Source organism: Amblyomma mixtum, chromosome 1, assembly GCF_055824585.1.
Source record: "Amblyomma mixtum isolate Tamu chromosome 1, ASM5582458v1, whole genome shotgun sequence".
NCBI classification, from domain to species: domain Eukaryota; kingdom Metazoa; phylum Arthropoda; class Arachnida; order Ixodida; family Ixodidae; genus Amblyomma; species Amblyomma mixtum.
Genome location: NC_143012.1, coordinates 81,325,964 through 81,346,075, shown reverse-complemented (window position 1 = coordinate 81,346,075; position 20,112 = coordinate 81,325,964). Strand labels below are relative to the sequence as shown.

General features: G+C 47.7%; 1 pseudogene; it reads right to left on the bottom strand.

Annotated features, from left to right (window-relative positions):
• Nucleotides 1-242: 242 nt before the first annotated feature.
• Nucleotides 243-15,469, bottom strand: LOC149366942 (uncharacterized; annotated as a pseudogene).
• Between the last annotated feature and the right edge of the window lie 4,643 nt (nt 15,470-20,112).

Here is a 20,112-nt window from a genome sequence, read left to right as displayed (position 1 = left end):
GCACCAGGCCGGGCCATAGCTTGTACCCATTTTGAGAAAACCGGTGGGTACCCGGCCGGTGGCGGGAGTCGAACCCATCACCTCCCGAAGCCGAGGCGGGCGCTCTACCACGAGGCCACGGCTAGTCTAGTCTTTTGTGCGCTGTTTTTCAACCATGGTACTATCCAGTAGCTTAGATAACTATGCACAAATAAGGAATAGAAAATACGCAGAACCTTTACGTTAAAACATTCACGGGCTTTTATTAACATGTGGCAACCGTAAGCGAGCTTCGAACATGCCTTACTAATACGTGATTGACAGTTCTTATCACAATCAAACATGACCACTAAGTATTTAACGACGCTACTAGCTGTAAATGTGCAGTCTTGGGAGGCTACTCGCTGCAAAAGTACAGATGATTGTACGCTCTTGCAAGACACTTGATTTCGTCTGGACGTGTCTTATGCAATAACATTAAGAAAACAAGGACATTAACAATAGCTCCGCCCAACAAGCACACACACATAGGAACCTAAAGGTTTTGGTAACTTTGGCAGAAAGCTGTGATGCAGGGCTAAAATACTTGCAATAGTACAAATATAGTGAAGAAATCATGATTGCTTACCCTTATTGATGGTGATTATAGTTCGTGACGAAAGATCGCGCTCAGCATTCTAAAACGAAAATATTTAAAGTGCACGTAAAATTCAGCGCATCGGTCACTCTTCGTTAGGAAACTACATAAGTCATGCGAAGGATGCTCTGCTATGCATCGTTTCGCGCCATGATGCTACACTTGACAGACGGGTTCATTGGGCTGCCGGGCGCGCAGCCGAAGGCGGCAGAGAACTCTTCCACGTGTCGGAAGGTGACGTCGCACTCGTCGTCGTCGGCCGCAGGGAACACGCTCTCGCTGCCCAGGCAGGTCGAGTAGCACGCCGCGATGAAGAACAGTGCGGCGCTGCTGTAGCCCTCGAACCCTTCGAGAATTTCGTCGTAGCTCTCCGAGGCGGCGCTGCGTTGTCTGTACGCTTGCAGCGACACCTCGAGGGCGAGCGTGTGCTCGAGCTGACGGAGAATGTCGAAGAGACTGCCGTATCCACTGCTCACGTTCGCGCCGCACTCCAGCGCCCTCCTGAAGGAGCCCATGGCTCCTGGCGAAATGATGTAGCTGCGATTTAAGCGGAGTACACTATCAGGTAGATTTTTTTCTTGCGTGTGTGCGAGCGCACTACACACGTTCGCACATCTTATGGAATGTGTGCTTGACTCGCCGGCCTTGATCTGTCTTACTGGCTGTCGAACAATTCGCAAAGGTTGGCGCTGAGGAAAAAAAAAAGGAACAATTGGCGTTCTTGCACCTTTTGTTCATGGAAGAATTAAAATCTTTCTTTGTGGATCTCTTATATAATTATTTGCCGTTACTCCAACAGCTACGCAGCAATCGAACACATGAAAATAAGCATATTATTGTTCCCTTCAAATACTTTTTAAGGATCAAATAGAATCCTTCGCAGTCGCATTACTAGACTTTTTATTTTCTCAGGCCCATACGGTAACAAGCACCACTCAGTGAAAGAGAATGAATTCCAGCCGATTCCTTACTCACTCCCGGTGCAAATTATTTGATGATGATGATTAAGCCTGAGGATATCATCTTCATTGTCATCATAAAGTAATGGTGAGCAGAAATTATCGGGAGCCATCAGGCCTCAAACTTAAGAGGCCTGTCTTCGCGGGACAGCAAATCTGGGTCCTTGGGGTCATCAAACTATTTCCATGGAGAGAAGGAACGGATGGAAGAGGGGGAGAAAGTGGGCTGAGAGACATCCATCGGAAAAGAGAACCTGCTTTCCACGCGTGACATTTCTAAACAAGCCGATTTATATAAGCCTGCATTTCTGAGCTAACAGGGTATGCTTCGGAAGGAACAGGGAGCGTCTTTTATACTATTCTTATCGTAGGAAGGAGGTGTGAAGCGTTACAACCATACGTGGTTCTTGCGCTGCGACACAAGCCAGGGGGTCGACAAAGCGAAATGTTACGCAGCTGTTCTGCGTCAAAAGCCAAACGAACATTCACAGAAGTGGTCAATTTTGGTAGAAAGGAATATAAGCTTTGACTTCTCGATTCCTGTTGATCACTTATTTCAGCAGAGTTGCTTCACAGTAGCCTACCTGTCGCTGAACAGTCGGCTGAGTGCCAGGGCGACGCTGTATCCGAGGCCTCCGTGGTTCATGGCCGGCGCGGCGCTCTCGTCCAGCCAGGGAAAGGAGAATGCATACGGGAGCAGCGCCATGTCACGGCCGGGAACAAGTGTGAACCACTCGGCGAACTCGATTCGCGCCGAGGCCGTGCGGTCGTTGGCGTCCACATGGTCCAGGTTGACCGCCTGCCAGTTGTCCACCAGCGAAGCGTTCATGTCAGGGAAGGTCGGCTCGTCCTGCTCGGGCTGCATAACGACAAAGGAAAGGTCGCAAAGTTGGAATTAGTAGCACTGGGAGGAGAGGAAAATATTTTCGCCAGTGTCTGTTCGAGCTATAAAGGGGAATATCAAAGCAATCATAATCATCACAAAACAAATCCACTGCTGGGCAAAACCCTTTGTCATCGGCCTACAATTCACGTTTAACTGCACTAGATGGACGCAATTTATACCCGGAAGCTTACTTGCTTCTGCTGGCTAAATGTGCCTTGTCTTGAAGTACACTTTGTTACCTCATGGGGCCGTCCGCTGTCGTCCCTTTTCATTGCAAGCCCTCTGTTTTCTCCCGTTAGTGCAGAGGGATGTGAAATGGAATAATATATCATTAATGGAAAGCATCGCGACAGTCAGTGCTCTGTGTTAAAAGAGCTTGGCCTCGTCGTGGACGTTGGCAGCATATCTGACACCCTAACATCAGTTGCAGCGTCGCCACTATTCGAAAGAAGACTTTTGAACCTTCGCGTTACGGCGGAATCGTTAGAGGTGTCAACGCAGCTCTGCTTTCCCAAGGCGCCGCCGCAGTGGCCCAATGGTAATGGTGCTCGGGTGCTGAACCGGAAGACGCGTGTTCGATCTCGGCCTCCGCGGTTTAGAGGCCCTCGTGTGTGATGTTAGGACACGTTAAAAAAACTCAGGCAGTCGAAGTTATCCGGAGCCCTCCACTACGGCGTATCTCAGAGCCTGAGTTGCATTAGAACGTTAAGCACCGTGTAACCATAATACCAAAAAAATAAAGCCGCTAAAACAACACCACTCTGCTCCCATCCCTGGCTCCCCATGGGCTCAGCGCTTTTTGGTTCTTCAGCCATCGGTCTCATATATTGCACCGAAGCCCTAATGCGGTAGCTCAGCTTATTCCTTGGCTGTGCAATATGTTGGCGATTTTTGCTGTCCAAGTTGTTCGCACCGAAGCGGAAGCAGCGAGAGCTCAAGATTTCTAGGCACTACCGAGCGCCTTGCAACCACGTAAGAATACGTCACGTAAGGTGGATCATCGCGCTCGTAGTGAAGCCTCGAATGCACAGTAAAGCGCTATTTTCATTGAATGAGGAAGTACTTGGGACGCCTCAGAGGCCTGGAGTCCTAACAGATCGTTCCTGGAGGCTGGCAAGGGTGAATGCACCCATATCCGCTATGTTGGATTGCACGCTGGCGTCAATGATTTCGCCCTGCAAACGCCTTTTAAAAAAGGTATCCGTCAACAACAGCGAACATAGAAGGTATTACAAAGAACTGAAATTAATGACAGCCAGGTGCAAAAAAAAATGGCCGTGCTAATTTCAGGCCCTTCTGCATAAGCATTCTCTTCCGCTGCGTAGATTCTAATGTAGATCTTTACAACGCGCTAACGAATACACCTTCAATCTATCCAACATTTGCAGCGAATACGCTGGAAGGTGAGGAATGATTCTGTACATTTTCTCCTCCCCGTCGAACCTTGAGCGACCGCTGGTCGAAGCGCGGGTCGAAGTACCCAAGGACGACGTCAGAGCTGTTCCAGTCCTGGACGACTGTGCGGTGAGGGTCCCAATGTATCCACTTCTCGAGGCGGGCAGCGAAGGTCCTGCGGGTGTCCACGACCAGAAGCTGCGCGGTGTGCTTGGCCCTGCCGGAGATGACTTCGTCGTAGTATGCGCCGAAGACCTCGGCGCCGCTCAGCATGTAAACCTTGCTAAGGCAGAGGGCGCCGTGGTACAGTTCAGCTCTCATTTCGCTGCGTGAAAACCATGAGCACGTCGAAATTGTATGGTAGTATACGAATCTGAAAAATGAGAAAGGAACGGGCGGGAAACGGCATGCCGCTGACCCTGAGGCTTCCGTTCTGCTCCTTGCCTGTGCTAGGAATGCATTGAAGTTCGGCTCTAGGTTCGGCTTGGACGATTATCAGCTGGACGCCCCATCACAGTTGTAGCATAAATTGTGTCGTGCGCGCGTGCTCTCATTCCGCTTAGAATATGGACATCGCGCACACCAGGTTTGTATAATCTTACAGTGTAAATCGATTTCTTATACATTGTACTTTTCTCCCCTTATCTTTCTTACTGTCCCCTCAGCTATTTCAGTTCATTTCTGCAGTCTGCGTGCTATCTCTTTATTTCCGCTGCCCCAGATTAGGTGCTTCTGGCAGAGATTGCAGATGCTGCGGCACGAAAAAAATCTCTCCTTCCTTTCATTATTATTTTATTTTAAAATAAACAACAACGACTACTACAACGTTCGGTGCGTCAAGATCAAGCGCAGGCACTTATTTACCTAGTATACGACGCCAATAAAAAATGAAAAAGCAGGTGAAAAAAAGCCTTAAACAGACTGGCCCTCAGGCCTCCGTTCAGCTTTCTGACAGGGAACATTGCTATGTGGTACAATGGGCTCTTAGTTCGCTGCGTCAAGGTCACATGCACGCGGAAATGTTGGAGTAGTGTACGACATTGAACAGGAGATGAGAAAGACGCGGCAGGGGAGCTTCAACCCGCTGGCCAGTAGGCTTCTGTTCCGCTCCTTGCTAGGGATAGAGAGCCGTGGTACATTTCGGCTCTTAGTTCGCTGCGCCAAGATCACGCCCATGTTGAAATTTAGCGATAGTGTACAAAGTTGAACTGAAAATAAGAAATATGCGGGAGGTGAGCCACAGCCCGTTGGCCCGTGGGCTTCTGTTCCTCTCCGTGCTAGGGATAGAGAGTACTGATGCAAAACTATCCATAGTACTACCGATATTATCGATAGTTGAGTCAGTATCGAACTATCGATGGTAAAAAAGACTGTCGATAGTACTATCCATAGTAGTATCGAGAGTACTATCGATAGTACTTTCGATAGCTGTATCGATACCACTTATTATGTGTAGTACAACCGATTCTATAAAATCAACCACGCGTACCCACTGCATCCTAAACATGGTTTCCCGAGTGCGTGGTAAGCAGGTGATGGTATGAGTAATTGACAGGACTCGCCCGTTTTCGCGACCTACGCATCACCGAACCGTGCAGACGTTCCCTACGTAATGTTGCTGGATAAAACGTTAGCGTGCGAATGTCCTAGTTGCGGAGCTCGTGCGCGAAAAGCATTTCTGCAGCGGTTACGTCAGCAAGACGATGTCTGCGGTGCACGATAGTATCGTGTAAGCAAGCACAACTTGTGCTGTTTGTTCTTTCATCGGATGCAGTTCAAGGTATTTTTCCGAACAGCTACAGTGCATGTTAAATAACCACAGCTGGTCGAAATTACCCGGAGACCTCCACTACGGTATCCCTCATTTCTTGAGTATATTTGAGACGTTCAGCCTCATGAGACCGTAACACCAATCAGGTATAGCAAGTGTTTTGGTTATATCGTTGGCCAACAAATGCGTAATACCAATATTGTTACTATCAATATTCTTATCATCGACGGTTTCACTGCCGATAGTTTTGCTACCGATAGCGCTACTATCGCTAGTAAAACTTTCGATAGCAACACTATCGATAGTAATACTATCGAATCTACTATCGATAATGACACTATCGATTGTAAAATCGATAGCATTACTGTCGATAGTAATACTATCGAATCTACTATCGATAATGACACTATCGATTGTAAAATCGATAACATTACTATCGATAGTAGACTATCAATAATACTATCGATAGTCTATCGATAGTAGCACTATCAATAGTTTTTTACACTATCAATAGTTTCGAAAAAACTATCGACACTATCGACAGCCAATTTTCCGATAGTTTCGCATCACTAATAGAGAGCCGTGGTAGATTTCGGCTCTTAGTTCGCTGCGTGAAGATCACGCGCATGCCAAAATTTATCGATTGTGTACGAAGTTGAACGGAAAATGACAAAGATGTGGGAGGGCAGCCTCAGTGCACTGGCAGTGAGGCCTACGTTCCGCTTCTTGCTATAGGGACAGAGAGCTAGTGTAAGAAGTTGAACACAAAATGAAAAGGATGCGAGTGGTGAGCCTCAACCCGATGGCCGTTAGGCTTCTGTTCCGCTGCGTGTCAAGGCTGAGGGCGTCGTATTACAGTTAGGCTCTTAGGTCGCAGGGTGAAGATCACGCGCACGTCAAAATTCAGCGGTCTGCGAAGTTGAACGCCAAATGAAGACGGATGGAGGGGAAGCCTGAGGCCCTGCCCCCGGAGGCTTTCTTTAGGGTAAAGTGCTACAGTTCGGGTTTTAGTTCCCTGCGTTGAGGTCACACGCACGACAAAATTTAGCGCTAGTGTGAGAAGCTGAACGTACTTTCTTCCCGCGAATAAGCATGCCACGAACTTTTGTGCATGACTGTACACATATGTGGGGGCGCGAGGAGAGAGAGCCGAGCCGGCTCCGCAGGTGCCGCGGAGAGGGGTCGCTGACTCGCCAGATATGCGCCTCGCACGTGGCTCGTCGGCGTCGTCAGCTGCCCGCTCCTTTTCTCCCCACGGCAGGAACAAATGGCTCGCCGCTCTGCGCTATCGCCGCTTTCTCTCCCTCTCTTTCCCTCTCTCCGTTGCCCCTTTCTTCCCGCGGGCGCTTGTTGGAAGAAGAACCAGTCTGCACGGAATCTCTACGTTGTCGAGATGTCTCTGCGTTTTCCTCTCGGACGAGCATGGCGCGCACTACACATACATTCCCTTATTGCAACTCAAAGGTGATTACAAATTTTGGTTGCTCTCATTGTAAATCATTTGCAGGTATGTTTATGCGGTGTGTATGCAAGGGGCGCAATCCCCCGTCAAGCTGAACTACTTTCGACTTCCTGTCTCTTGAGTACTTTTATGTGTGAATGTGAAAACCATTCGATTTAATTTGACAACTCTGTCAGTTTCATTGATTCAATCACTCCGACTTATACAGTGTGTTTTCTTTCAATCGCGGCTAAATTAAGGTTCAAGTTTGTAAGCATCGTCCCTCGAAACGGATGCCGATACAGTACAGTAGGGTCTAACGCGATTAGAAGGTGATCTTTCTGGCTAACCTACAACGATTAAGCTGCTGACCTAACACTGTACTTCTGGCAAGGACGCTGAAAGGATTACTTGAAATTAGATAGACGAGGAACTGCTGTATTCAGCAGCGTCGTGTCTGTAGAGCAATAAATGAACGTCATGCGTCAGTTTTAGCTGGAATGAACATTAATCTCCAGTTTACGCTAGGCTGGATAGCGCACCCCTCACCGGGTGTAGAAGTTGAGCAGTAGCTACTGGTTGGCGAAGAGTGCCGCCGTCTGCACGACACACCAGGAGAAGAAGAGGTGCATCAGGTCCTCTCCGTATGAACTCCACAGGAATAGGAACGTGCGCACGAAACCTGGCTTCTCCGACAAGAAGACGACGTCTCTCTCCGAGTTCCCCACATAGTAGTCCAGCTCCTGAAGCCAACGTTGCTTTGTGAGTCCCGGCACCTTTCGGAACATGGAGGCAGTGTCCAGGCCACTGTCAAAATGATGTGTGCTCTCGAAGGCATATCGCAGCTCAGTCAGGTGGGTTTGGCTGAGCCTTTTCGTGATTGCGAAGGTCACGGTGGTGTTGTCCTCGTCGTGCCCGTATTCACGGTGAGCTAGAAACTCCCGCCTGCGGAGAATATGCTGCCGTCAGACGCACCAAAATGCTTTCTTCTGCTACAGTTTCTCCAAACAATCACTCACCTGAGCTCCTCAAAGTAGATCTTCGCTTCGTGGTCACTGCCCTCCAAGCCCTTGTGCTTTCGGAGGATGCGCTTAAAATCACTCAGCGGCTCCAGTACGACCGTGGTGACGTTCGGGTCCTGTTGCAGTACAACATGGAGCAGGGGGCTCCAGTGCAGCCTGATGGACACGTGAAACCAGGTGCGAAGCAGGTCCGGCCTGTTGGAGTCCTTGGGTAGGCGGGGCCACACAATGCCCGCGTCCAACAGCGCTCTTTTGACCTGTGACCACCGTTAGAACCGGAAGGATCTCTCTCAAAAGTGTGTTTTGGACAGCTCGAATTACGTTTGACTTGTGAGTCATCTCACTCGCAAGCTAGAACCAATCTCAACGGGTTGTAGGAAGTGCGACATATCCAAAGATTTGCGGCGGCTAAACCTTGACATAGAAATATCAGTGCCCCCCGGAGAAAGGTAAAATATAGCCATCAGCAGACTTCAGCAAGTTATAGCAATGAGATTTTTTGTCTAATGAAGGAGCAATGGACAAGGAAAGCTACTATCTACGCTAAACTATTCGGCACCTCAAGATTTTTGCATGAAAATGCTAATGGCCAAATAGAAGGGAAAGAAACATATTGTATCTCCACTCTGCGCCACTGGGGAAGGGAGCATGCCTCTAATTGTGCATTGGTGTTGTGCATCATCATCAACATCAGCCTCACTATGCGAACTGCAGGGTAAAATGCATCTCTGTTGACCCTCCACTTAACCCTGTCCTTTGCCAGCTGCAGCCATATGACCCTTGGAAGTTTCTTAATCTCATCCGCCCACCTAACTTTCAGCCGCCTCCTGTTACGCCTGCCTTCTCTGGGAATCCACTCCGTTACCCTTAGGCACCAGCGGTTGTCTTTCCTTCGCATTATATGCCCTGCCTAAGCCCTGTTCTTCCTCTTGATTTCGACTTGGATGTCACTAACTCGCATTTGTTCCCTCATCCGCTCTGCCTGGTTCCGGGCAGAGTGGGTGAGTATTTCAGTGAATATTTCAGACCGGCGTTCCTGCGCCCCTCTTGGATCGCTCTACGCCTAGGTTCCACTTGCCATTTCATAGCAGCAAGAAATCTGGGGGCGCTGCCCTCCCCAGAAAGCCTCGTCCATGGACGCAGCTCACCTTCTCCAGCTCGTCAGCCCTTCCCCGAAGCACGTCGTCGCAGCTGCGGTAGAAGGCGGCCGCCCTCTGCAGCGACGTCTGTCCCGTGGTGGGCACGGGCACTAATCGCAGCAGGGACGAGAGCTCTCGCTGAACGTCCAGGAAGGCCACCTCGCGCACGGTGAGCTGGTTGCTCCGCCGCCAGCCATCGCACACGAAACGCGTGAAGCTCTCGCACGGGTTAAGCGAGGTGTTCAGCGTGTACCGAAGACGGCGTGCGTAGTCGAGGCACCGCTCGGTTCGACACACGCGGATGCTGCCGTGCCACTTGGAGACTTTTGGGCGCACGAAGAACAGCAGCAGGAAGAGGGATGCGACGAGCACCCCTACCAGGAGAACCACGCCGAAGATGGGCACCATCGGTGGCTGGCTCTTGAAGAGCGCCTGCGATGACATCGTCGGCGTTGTGGGCGGGTGTTGCGGACAGTTGAGTCGTCCAGATGAGGCGTGATTCGAAACGAGTGTGCGAGTCTAAATGAATTGTGAGTTGAGAGTAAGTGAGCCTAGATGACTTGTGAATCTGCGATACACATGAGTATCTGTGAGTGGTTGACCACAGATGACAGGTGAGTCTGAGTGGATCTAAGTGATTTGCGGGCCTAAACGAGTTTGTATTCATCAGTTAATAGTACGCCCCGGCCTCTGTGAGTGTGAGTTTGAGTCGTCCAAACTTTTGTGAGTGAGGAGACAAAACCATTTAAATTTCTTACTGACCGTCAGGGTGGAAATCAAGCCGTATATATCGTTTAAAGATGGTTCCAGAAAATTTAATCTAGAAGCACCTCTATGTACCTGCCGCCAACACAGTGCGCAAGGTTCCCCCAGTGGCACTGCTCCTAAATGATGGTCATAAATCAAAGTACGGTGTGAAAGTAAATGAGGCACTTTTCCAAAAACGAATATGAAATTTGAATTGTGCTTTGACTGTACATTCTGTGGCCCACGCAACGTAGACAGTGCTATGAACATTGCGCTTCGCTCCCAAGCAGCATAGCTAATCGGCCCAATATTGGAAATGTATTGGCCAATGCCGGTGCTACAAAGGACCAGAGTGAAACCATCCATTTGAGATATTGGACCGATTATTTGTGTTGCTTGGGGCAGCAATCACTAACCCTCCGACAGCGGCTTAGCCTAAGAAGAGGTCACCTTTACGCCTTTGTTGGTGGAGGAGCCCTGCGTTGTGCTGGACACGAACTGCGGTGTTCTCGTCACGCTCCGCGTTGTCTCCACGTACGCCGGCTGGATTATTTGCCCATGGTTAGCTGGATGAAGCGGCGAGTCCAACCTGGTCGACTTTGAGGACGCTTGCGAGTGTGCCGACTGGGCCTCGGTGCTACCGGAGAGGGACCGTGTGTATCTCGGTGGGCTTCTCGTCCGAATGGGCTCGAACTTGTGGGGCTCGGGCTGGCGTCGACCACATCTCCGCTCGGGTGAGTCGCCCGTTAATGTTGTTGACATGCGTCGAGCTGACTGCCTTCCGTAACTCGGCACGGACGTTCCACTGTGTTCGGGAGTCCCGCGGCGACTGAATGAGGAAGAGGACAGCGACCTCCCGGATAGAGATATTTTTTCGTGGGGTTTCTCATCATCCCACACTGCGCGCTTGTCCCGAACATTACCTCGCAGGCAGCTTTTTTGTGACGAATGCTGTGAGCCTGACAGACTGCCGGTAGGCCGAGCAATGATCTTGTTTTCATTGTACTCGCGCGCCGTGTCTTTAGGGTAGCAACGACCAGACGCTGGTGGAGAAAATGAGTTCGGAGTCGTGTGGCAACGTTGTACATCTCTGCTAATGGCGTCTCTTCCAGGGCTTGAGCTCGGACGTTCGGAACGTTCGCGTCGCCGTTGAAATTCTGGCTGTTGCTGGTCGCGCTCTGATACGGATGGCGTCCGACTCCCACTTATCACCATTGACATAAAACTTGAAGACGCTGAGCTAGCCCCGGGTGAAGCTCGACCCTTACAATGGGGTCCCCCTCTGATTCGTTGTTCTGATTCAGCCATAACCTCAACAGCCGTCGCTGGCGGGGTGCCTGACCCTGGGCGGCAGTAGTTTGACATCTGCGTTCCCGTTGACTGGAAGTCTTTCCCTGCAAGATATTTCCCCTCTCCGGCAAAGCGTGGTATCGTTATTCTTAAAACCTGCAAATATGTAAAAAGGAGTAGAAAATCTTTCAGAAAGCGCGCACTGCTTAATGGATTTTGCTACGATTCAGCAATGTAGACATTAAAAATCTGAAATGCTTTTTTAGACAAGGTGAACAATTATAGAGCCGTTTCTTCAGTGCAAATGTAGCAGACACGCCTGCGAGACATAGATGGGCACAAGACACGCACAAAGCACAAATGTTAATTTGATAAAGACAATTAGGAAAACAGAGGGAGGGGCCCGACTGAGAAGGTATGACCCCTGAACTTGCTGTCTAGGAGGTGTTAAGTGACAGCAAAGGAGACATATCAGCTCTGCTTGACATCAAATAACAAGAGAACATCAAATAAAAACACAAAGGTTTCTGTGTAACTTCGAGGTCTATATTTTACACACATGAAACAATTTACCAAGCAGTTAGCTCTGTTAAAATAACTTTCCTTTACAAAGGGCATTTAAGTTCGTGTTCTTAACGCCTCTCCTATAGGGTATCGTGTAGTGCTTTTCTGCCTTTAAATTTTCTGGCTTCCAACCGAGAACTCGTCGAAGAAGATGTGTAAAAACAGCTCCCCAATGGACATTAGAACTAATTGTCATACTGCGAGCTTTAAGGACATCCACTGGACGTCCAAGGGAGTTCCAGTGCTCATTTGAAAAGCGGACAAACCTTCAAATCAGGGGTGCGCTGTCCCGAAGGCGGCGTCACGGTGTGGTATGGTTCGAGTTGCTTGACGGCTTGTTGTGTCCGCGCGCACCGGACTTCATCTTTCTTCACTTCGCGCGCATGAGTTACAGGAGGCAGTGGGGATGGCCCGAAGCGCGGAGTTCCCGGAGTGCCCGGAGTTCCCGGAGGTGTGCGATGAGCATTATTTTTGAGGACGCTGCCGACGCTGCCCTGGTCCTTCGCTGGTCGTTCCGGATCATCGTGCTGAGAATAGTCGGGTTGTTCGGTCGATGAGTTTGGAGGCTTGATCGCTGTCTTCGGGAGGTCGGGATCGGTCCTCGGTTGAGTTGACTTCCGTTCAGCTGCCATGGAGCCTGCGTTTGTATGCATCGTACATTTCTTCACGTCTACCGTAGTGAAAGCTTGACAACTTAATACAAACTGACCAAGATTTGAAGGGAAGTCGCACTATGCCGGCTGTAGCGGACTGAGGCTAAGGAGGCATTCGAATTTCGGATAAATCAGTTTTTGTTCTTATCACTCACGGGTAAGTACACGTCGCAGTGGGGCGCTTGAACATGCTTTATCTTTAATAAATATTAGTTCAAAAAATAGGGATCCAATATCCAAATGCAAGCATGGCGTCTTTGCACAACTGCTACACTTGAGGGGACCCCTGCACTGTGCCCACTTCCAGTGAGCGGCCACCATACGATTTCAACCATACACGACTGACTCATTTCCAGACATGCGTCCTTATCTGCAGTATTTTTTATCTCCGCACATTCTGTAAATGTCCCATTATTTTTTCCGGCACTTTCACAGAACACTATCAATAGGTGTCAGTTACCGTCCATGCCCTTTTAGAAAATTTCCTTTTGGTTCTACGACAGATTTATGCCCCGAAAGAAAACAATACTAACAACGGCATTGAAGTAGGGCCGTCGCGGCGAATATTCTGTGCACTTGTGCTCATTGCACAGCACAATAGCCAATTACAGCGCAGAAGGGTCGTGTATGGCCGAAAGGAACATCAAAGTACAGTCTTTGTCAAAAGTTTAGAGCCCAGGGGCTTCACTTCTAAGCTTTATATTGGGACTCCAGGAGCATTCGTGGAAGTCCTACCTATTTCAGGAAGCAGTGCCAGAAATCTTCTCACTTTGAGGAAATTTGGAGCGCTAGAGATTCATTAAGAGTGACACAGTGTGGCTCAAAAGAAAACCCCCTGGCCTCAAAACGTTTGACAAAGGCTGTGCATGGACCGTGACGAGCGACGCGAATTGTATAAATAGAATAACGGAAATTTTCAAGGAAAGAGCACTGCAGCTAGCGTTTCTTTACACTTCGATACACCTGATAAATGCTAACAACTACTGAACATTTTAAGTCAATCACCTTCAAATTGTTCGATGCAGTTCCTAAAGCTGCATTTTAGGATGTATAGGCCTCGAGATCAGCCATGGACGAAGACCGTAAGGCAAATGTCTAGAAATTCCATGCCTGTACTGTATCTGTATGCATATCTCGTGAACGAAGGATTCGTCTCCAAATGAAAAATATTTCTTGATGAGCAGTTTGCCCGCTTCTTTCTGCTGAATGGAAAGTCAATCTTGTAGAAACGAAGGGTGATGGGAACTACCCAAAGCGCTTTCAAATCGACTAGCGCATACCCTGACCGTCAGTCGGCGACTCCTGCTGAGGGCTCTCCTCGGTGCTGTCACTTTCAGAGGTTCTGTGCTTCTCGGAGTCTTGGACTGCCTCGATGGGGCCTTTGGCAGCAATGGGCCCAGGACCTTCTGGCACGATGGTGCTTACTGGTGTGTCGCGAGGTTTCAGATCTAGCGCAACCATCGGTCCTTTCCTGGATCCCGGCTGGTTGTCGACCTCCCCTGCCGGAGACGCCGTCGCTGCGGGGCTGTCGAAGAGGTGCCCCGCGACGGAGGCCTCGCGAGTGTCGCTGGGTGAGGCGGATTCCTTCTTCGAAGTCATCACACGTCTGCTACGCGCGGTGTCTTTCTTCTTCTGCAAGCAATGGCGCTTGCGGAAGAACGAGCTCCGCGTGCACTTCTTTTTCTTCACTGCAAGAGTTTTTTACAACTGTTTATTATCCGCGTTATGTGGGCAGACTAGTTATGGGCAGCCGAGATGTCAATTGGAATCGTTAAGAAGATAATTTTGGTAGGATAATTTTGTCATCTGTGCAAGGAAACACGCGCAGCTTGGTTAGTTAGTAAGACCATCAGCCATCTGCGACACCAGTCGTGCAACCCTTGTAATCGCATTGAACATTATTATCTGCACCGCTGTTAATAGAACAGTAAATGACACAATCGTCGGCGAATAAGACGATGTTTCATGAAATATCATTAGGTAAAATGTTGATGTAAATAAAGAAAAGGTGAAGGTTAAGAACTGTGGCTTGCGGCCCACCAAAAATTATGTTAGAGGGCGAAGAAGATTTGTTGTTGGCTTCTACTAATTGCTGACGGTTGGTGAGGAAATCCTGTAACCATTTAAAAACGAGCAGGTTAAGATTTAGCTGGGAAAGTTTTAGTAGTAGGCTTTTGTGAGGGACATTGTCAAAAACCTTCCAGAATTCGATAAAGAGAGCGTCTACAGGCATGTTAAGGTCTACTTTAGTACTTATGTAGTGAAGAAATAGAGCAAGTTGGGTATCGCTTGAAAGTCCTTTTTGAAATCTGTGCTTGTTAGGGTGAAAGAAATGACGCACTCCATAGCAACCGCACCCACTTTCCTATCATGAGGGATGATGCCGGATGACAGTGACTGCTGAAAAATGTGGGACAAAACTCTAGTGACTTCCTTGGTGTTTTTGAGCACTTCAGCATCGATGCCGTCGACGCCAGCTGATGAAGTCAATTTTAACGATTTGGTTATTTTCTAGATTCCTTTAGTAATAAGGGAGTAATTACTCATTGGCATCCACCCGAGCGCAGCCATGCGGCTACAAAGGAAAGCTATACAGCTTTCTCAGAAACGTCGTAGTTAAAGAAAAATTCGTCCTGGTGCGGGCTTCGAACCCGGGACCACTGTTTCACCGGAGCAATCGCTCTACCAACTAAGCTAACCGGGACGGCAAGCTTATAGTAGGGCGAGAGCGAATTGATCAATAACTCGAAGTGGGAACAGTGTTGGTCAAATGTTTAGGAGAATCCCCCGAGCTGGAGTAAATTTTTCTTTAACTACGAAGTTCCTGAGAAAGCTGTATAGCTTTCCTTTGTAGCTGTATGGCTGCGCTTGGGTGGATGGCAATGAATAATTACTGCCTTATTACAAATTTACTCCACCTTGGGGGATTCCCCTAAACATTTGACCAACACAGATTCCTTTAGGATGGAAATATGATACCTGGCATGATGGAAAGGATATACGAGGAAACATGCGGGAGGTTATCTTCTGGTTCTCTGGCCTAATCCAGCATATATGGGTATCAGCCCATTAAGCTGTGGCGTCATACCCTTAAGGCGGAGCTTAAGTGTCTCATACAATATTTTTGCCCGTCCTGTTTGTTAATTTGCTGCCATTGTTAGCTTCTTGTGATTGTGTTCTTTTTATATGGTTTTCAGCTGCTACCTCCCGGACGTCGTCTTTCACCTGCCCACCTTGCCTGAGTCTTCACTTCTGTCTCTTCGTTCTTTGTATGCTTGTGTTTTATATTTGTTAGTGGGACGATGATTGGGCTTCCTGGACTTAGAGCTCGTCCCTTGCTTCGTTTTTTAGCCGTTTTTTGGCACATTTTTATTTTAGAATGTGTTTTTTTTGCGGTTTAGCTCCTTCTTAATTATTTTGTATTGGCTATAGGCCTCGTAAAGCTCTACTGGTCTGAGCTCATTTTTATTTTCATTGTAATTGTTTTGTCAGAAACACTCAATTAGGCAAGTAATGCATCAACTGGAGATACAATGGACTCGTTCACATTTACGCGATATATCGCGTAGCAAGTAAAGAGAGATTTTGAAATGAGCGACTTTTGTTTATTCATATCCAGTTAGAAAGATTTACAGAGTGTTTCACCTACGTCTTTACAGAATTTAAAAAAATAGGCTTTTTGAGGTAGACGTGAGTTTTTTTTTTTGGCATAGCATTGTCAGTGGTGTAGTACGTCAGAATGGAGATAAGACATGCTCATTGGTTTGGTTTGGTTTATGGAGTTTAACGTCCCAAAGCGACTAAGGCTATGAGAGGCGCCGTAGTGGAGGGCTCCGGAAATTTCGACCACCTGGGGTTCTTTAACGTGCACTGACATCGCACAGTACACGGGCCTCTAGAATTTCTCCTCCAAAGAAATTCCAGCCGCCGCGGCCGGGATCGAACCCGCGTCTTTCGGGCCAGCAGCCGAGCACCATAGCCACTCAGCCACCGCGGCGGCTACATGCTCATTAACAGGCTGGTTAACTAATATTGAACATGTAACTGTTTAACTATTACTGTTAGGCCCCTTAATTAGTGCGAGGCATGTAGCCCGCCGTAATTAAAATCCATATCCGTTTTTAGAATTTCGAAAAGACTGTTACAGTGGGCGCTGTATCCCATAAAATTGTGGCTATTTCGACGAGTAACGTGCACTGGAGAGGTTGCTTTGCTTGGAAGCTTCTCAAAAGCGCATGCATTTTGGCGCGCTGTAGCAAAAATTTGGTAGGCCACAGCGCCGAGGGTAACCACTTATTCGAAATTCTAAAAACTGATATGGATATTACTTACGGAGGCCTACACGCCTCTCAATAATTCAACAGTCTAGCAGTAATAGTTTAAAAGCTAACTATTCAATATTAGTTACCCAGCCTGCTGGTTAACACATAGTGGCTGTATTTTGATGCACTACAGCGCTGACAATGCTATGCCGAAAAAAGCCCTATTCTAACTCAAAAATCCTATTTTTAAATATTTAGTAAAGTCTTAGAACACCTTGTATAGAAAACAGAAAAGTGATTGTTCTGCACAAAAAACGAAGGAACGCAGATGGCGAGGTATTTCCTGTTTACAGCGCTTCATTGTGAACAATAACGCTATTATAATTTTTTCAGTACATCTACTGATGACCATTTAACTCTCAACAAAAGTTGGTGGCGTTTCTTGAGGCCAGACCAGAGTGTACGAAATGATTCTCACTGTCATAACTGCGCTAGTATGTAGCGCTTAACACTGCATTTGAGCTGTGTTTCAGGGCAAATCGTTAAATGTACTATAACACACTTGGTGTTAGCTAGGCTATGGACAAGACATGTAATTCATGATGTAAACAGCGCGAACTACAAGGGACAAGATAAAGAAGGGACACAGAACGAACGCTGACTCGCAACTAAAAGGTTTATTCACTGAAACCTTCTTATATGAAGAAACAATCAAAGGGAAGAAACAACACAAAAAAATTAAAAACCATGAAACGCAACATTCGTCAGGTGCTCCCGAGAAAACTCATCTCCCTATCGCAAAGGAAAACAGATGGTTTGCTGACGCAATTCAGTTGATCCCCTGCGATGTGAAAGGCCTCGACAACTTCTCGTGTCGTCTGATCACTGTGGGTGTATAGTACACGTGTTTGATTGAATAATGCAGTGCATTTTTTCTTTTTCTTTTTCATGACTTTACATTCTAGACAATGTTTGACCAAATGTGAAAGGTCATCACCAATGTTTAAGTTGTTCCTGTGCTCTTGTAGGCGCTTGTTAAGGCAACGCCCGGTCTGACCAATGTAACGCGCTCCACAGGAAAGGGGTACACTGTATACAACACATGTTTTACAGGCCACAAACTTATCCCTGTGCGCAACGCCACATCCTTCTTTTTTCTTCTTGGCCTCTTTCTTTCTTTCAATGGCAGGGCATATCTGTTTGAGCTTGACGGGGGCTGAAAGAAACACGCCAACTTTGTACCTACTTGCTACGTTCTTTAGTCCGTGGGAGACGCGGTGTACATATGGCAAAACGGCAAATTTCTTCTTTTCAGGCTGGACGTCTGTCGTAAGCGGAGTGGCCTGACGCTTTAATGACTGAATTAACCGAGAACACGCCCCTGCTATCATCTGGTCTTGATATCCAGCAAACTTAACCCTAGACAACTGGGTCTGGAAGCTATCTTGAATGGTGTGATGACAGGATTTGGTCAAAGCACTTCGCAAGCAGGAACTGATTATGCTATTTTTTACCAATTTGGAATGACCAGAGTGAGAATTAAGAAGTGTCTTTGACGACCTCGGGTTATACTTCCAGCAAACATGGTTCTGCTCGAAATGCAGCCGCAGATCTAAAAACTGCAGTTCGTCGTTAACTGGTGCCTCAAATTTTCTCGGGAGCACCTGACGAACGTTGCGTTTCATGGTTTTTAATTTTTTTGTGTTGTTTCTTCCCTTTGATTGTTTCTTCATATAAGAAGGTTTCAGTGAATAAACCTTTTAGTTGCGAGTCAGCGCTCGTCCTGTGTCCCTTCTTTATCTTGTCCCTTGTACTTCGCGCTGTTTACATCATGAATATCTACCAACTCGCCCAACTGAACGGTTTGCTAAGACATGTAATGTTACATAGAAAACAAAATATTGACAGGGGCTTAACGTCGCACTGCATTGCCAGGTGGCTGTTTCTATCCTAGCCACCCGTCGGAATTTTTGCGACCCATGTTGCTCTTCCCGAGCAGATGGCACGACGCTCGTCCGAACTTACCCGAGCTTACCCGAGTTACTACCCGAGCTTACCCGAGTAACTCGTGTAAGCTCCGGTAGTAACTCGGGTTGCTAATCAACGGCCCAAGATAGTGCGTGCGCCTGCGCGAGGGTGGTGCCCTCTGGGTGTGTAGGCGACAGGATGCATGGATGGATGGATAGCAGCGCCCGCTTTGAAACGGGGTCGTGGCAATTGCCACCATGCTCAGCTTTTCTTTCTTGATTTTTGTTCAACTGTGTAGTTAATTCTCATTAAGATTCGCCATCTTCTTTACCTACGGTTTCCTACAATTCTAACCTTATGCCACATCTCTGCTTTTCAGCCACCAATCCTCCAATTGCTTTTTGCTAACTTCCACTGCAGATTTATTTTCATGACCATTGTAATCTTTAAACCCTAGGGCCTCATGAAGAGTGACTATGCCTGTATCGACAGCCGGATTGATACTATCACATTTGAGTATGAGGCGTTCAATTGTTTCCACAGATCTACCACACACTGTAAATGTGTCATCATCTTCGTTGAATTTTTTTTTTGTATCTGCGCGTACTCAGGCACCCTGACCTAGCTTCAAAGAGTGGGACACTGCCTCTTGAGCTATCATAGAAAAATTTTGTCCTGATCTGGCTTTTCCAGTATCGATACAGTCCTACACTGTGCTTCCTTCCATTTAATTAATCCAATTTTTAACTTCTGCCTTTTTAACCTGTCGTTTAATGCTCTTTCTTTCTCCGTCCTCATGACCGGCATACTTACTGGTTAGTTTTCTAGTTCTTTTCCGCCACTGTGAGTCAACGTTCTTTCTGTATAAATATTTAAATACCTTAGCTGCCCATCTGTTATCGTCCAATTTCCTCCATTTCGCTCTCTTTCTACCCCCTTGCATGTTTATGTGACTGATCCTGGCGTTGAATTTCTTTTTTGTAGCTTTCTTTTTGTACCTGCTAGTAGCCAGTTTGTTGGGCTAAGCCGCCATTGTTACATCTACTACTTCGCTTCTACGTACCCCTACGCCCTGAACCACCGTGGATACGCTAAAAAAGCTACAGCTCGGCTTGTCAGGCGCTAGCCTATCTCTGCTCCTACCCTTCCACTGAAATGGATGCCATCTCGTCTAAAGCCTCTGTCCAAGCCTACTCTGTGCACTTCCTTGTTTATGTCTGCCACCCCAAAGACTCTCGAGGCTTAACTGCCTTATCTCTCGATTAAGATTCACAACGTCGTTGGCAACCTCTCCATTCCTTCCTTGCACCTCCGGCACTGTGCACACCACGATCTGCGCTTGCTGCGTTATCGTCCTTATACCGCCAACTCCCTCAGCTAATCTTTTCACTACTTGTGT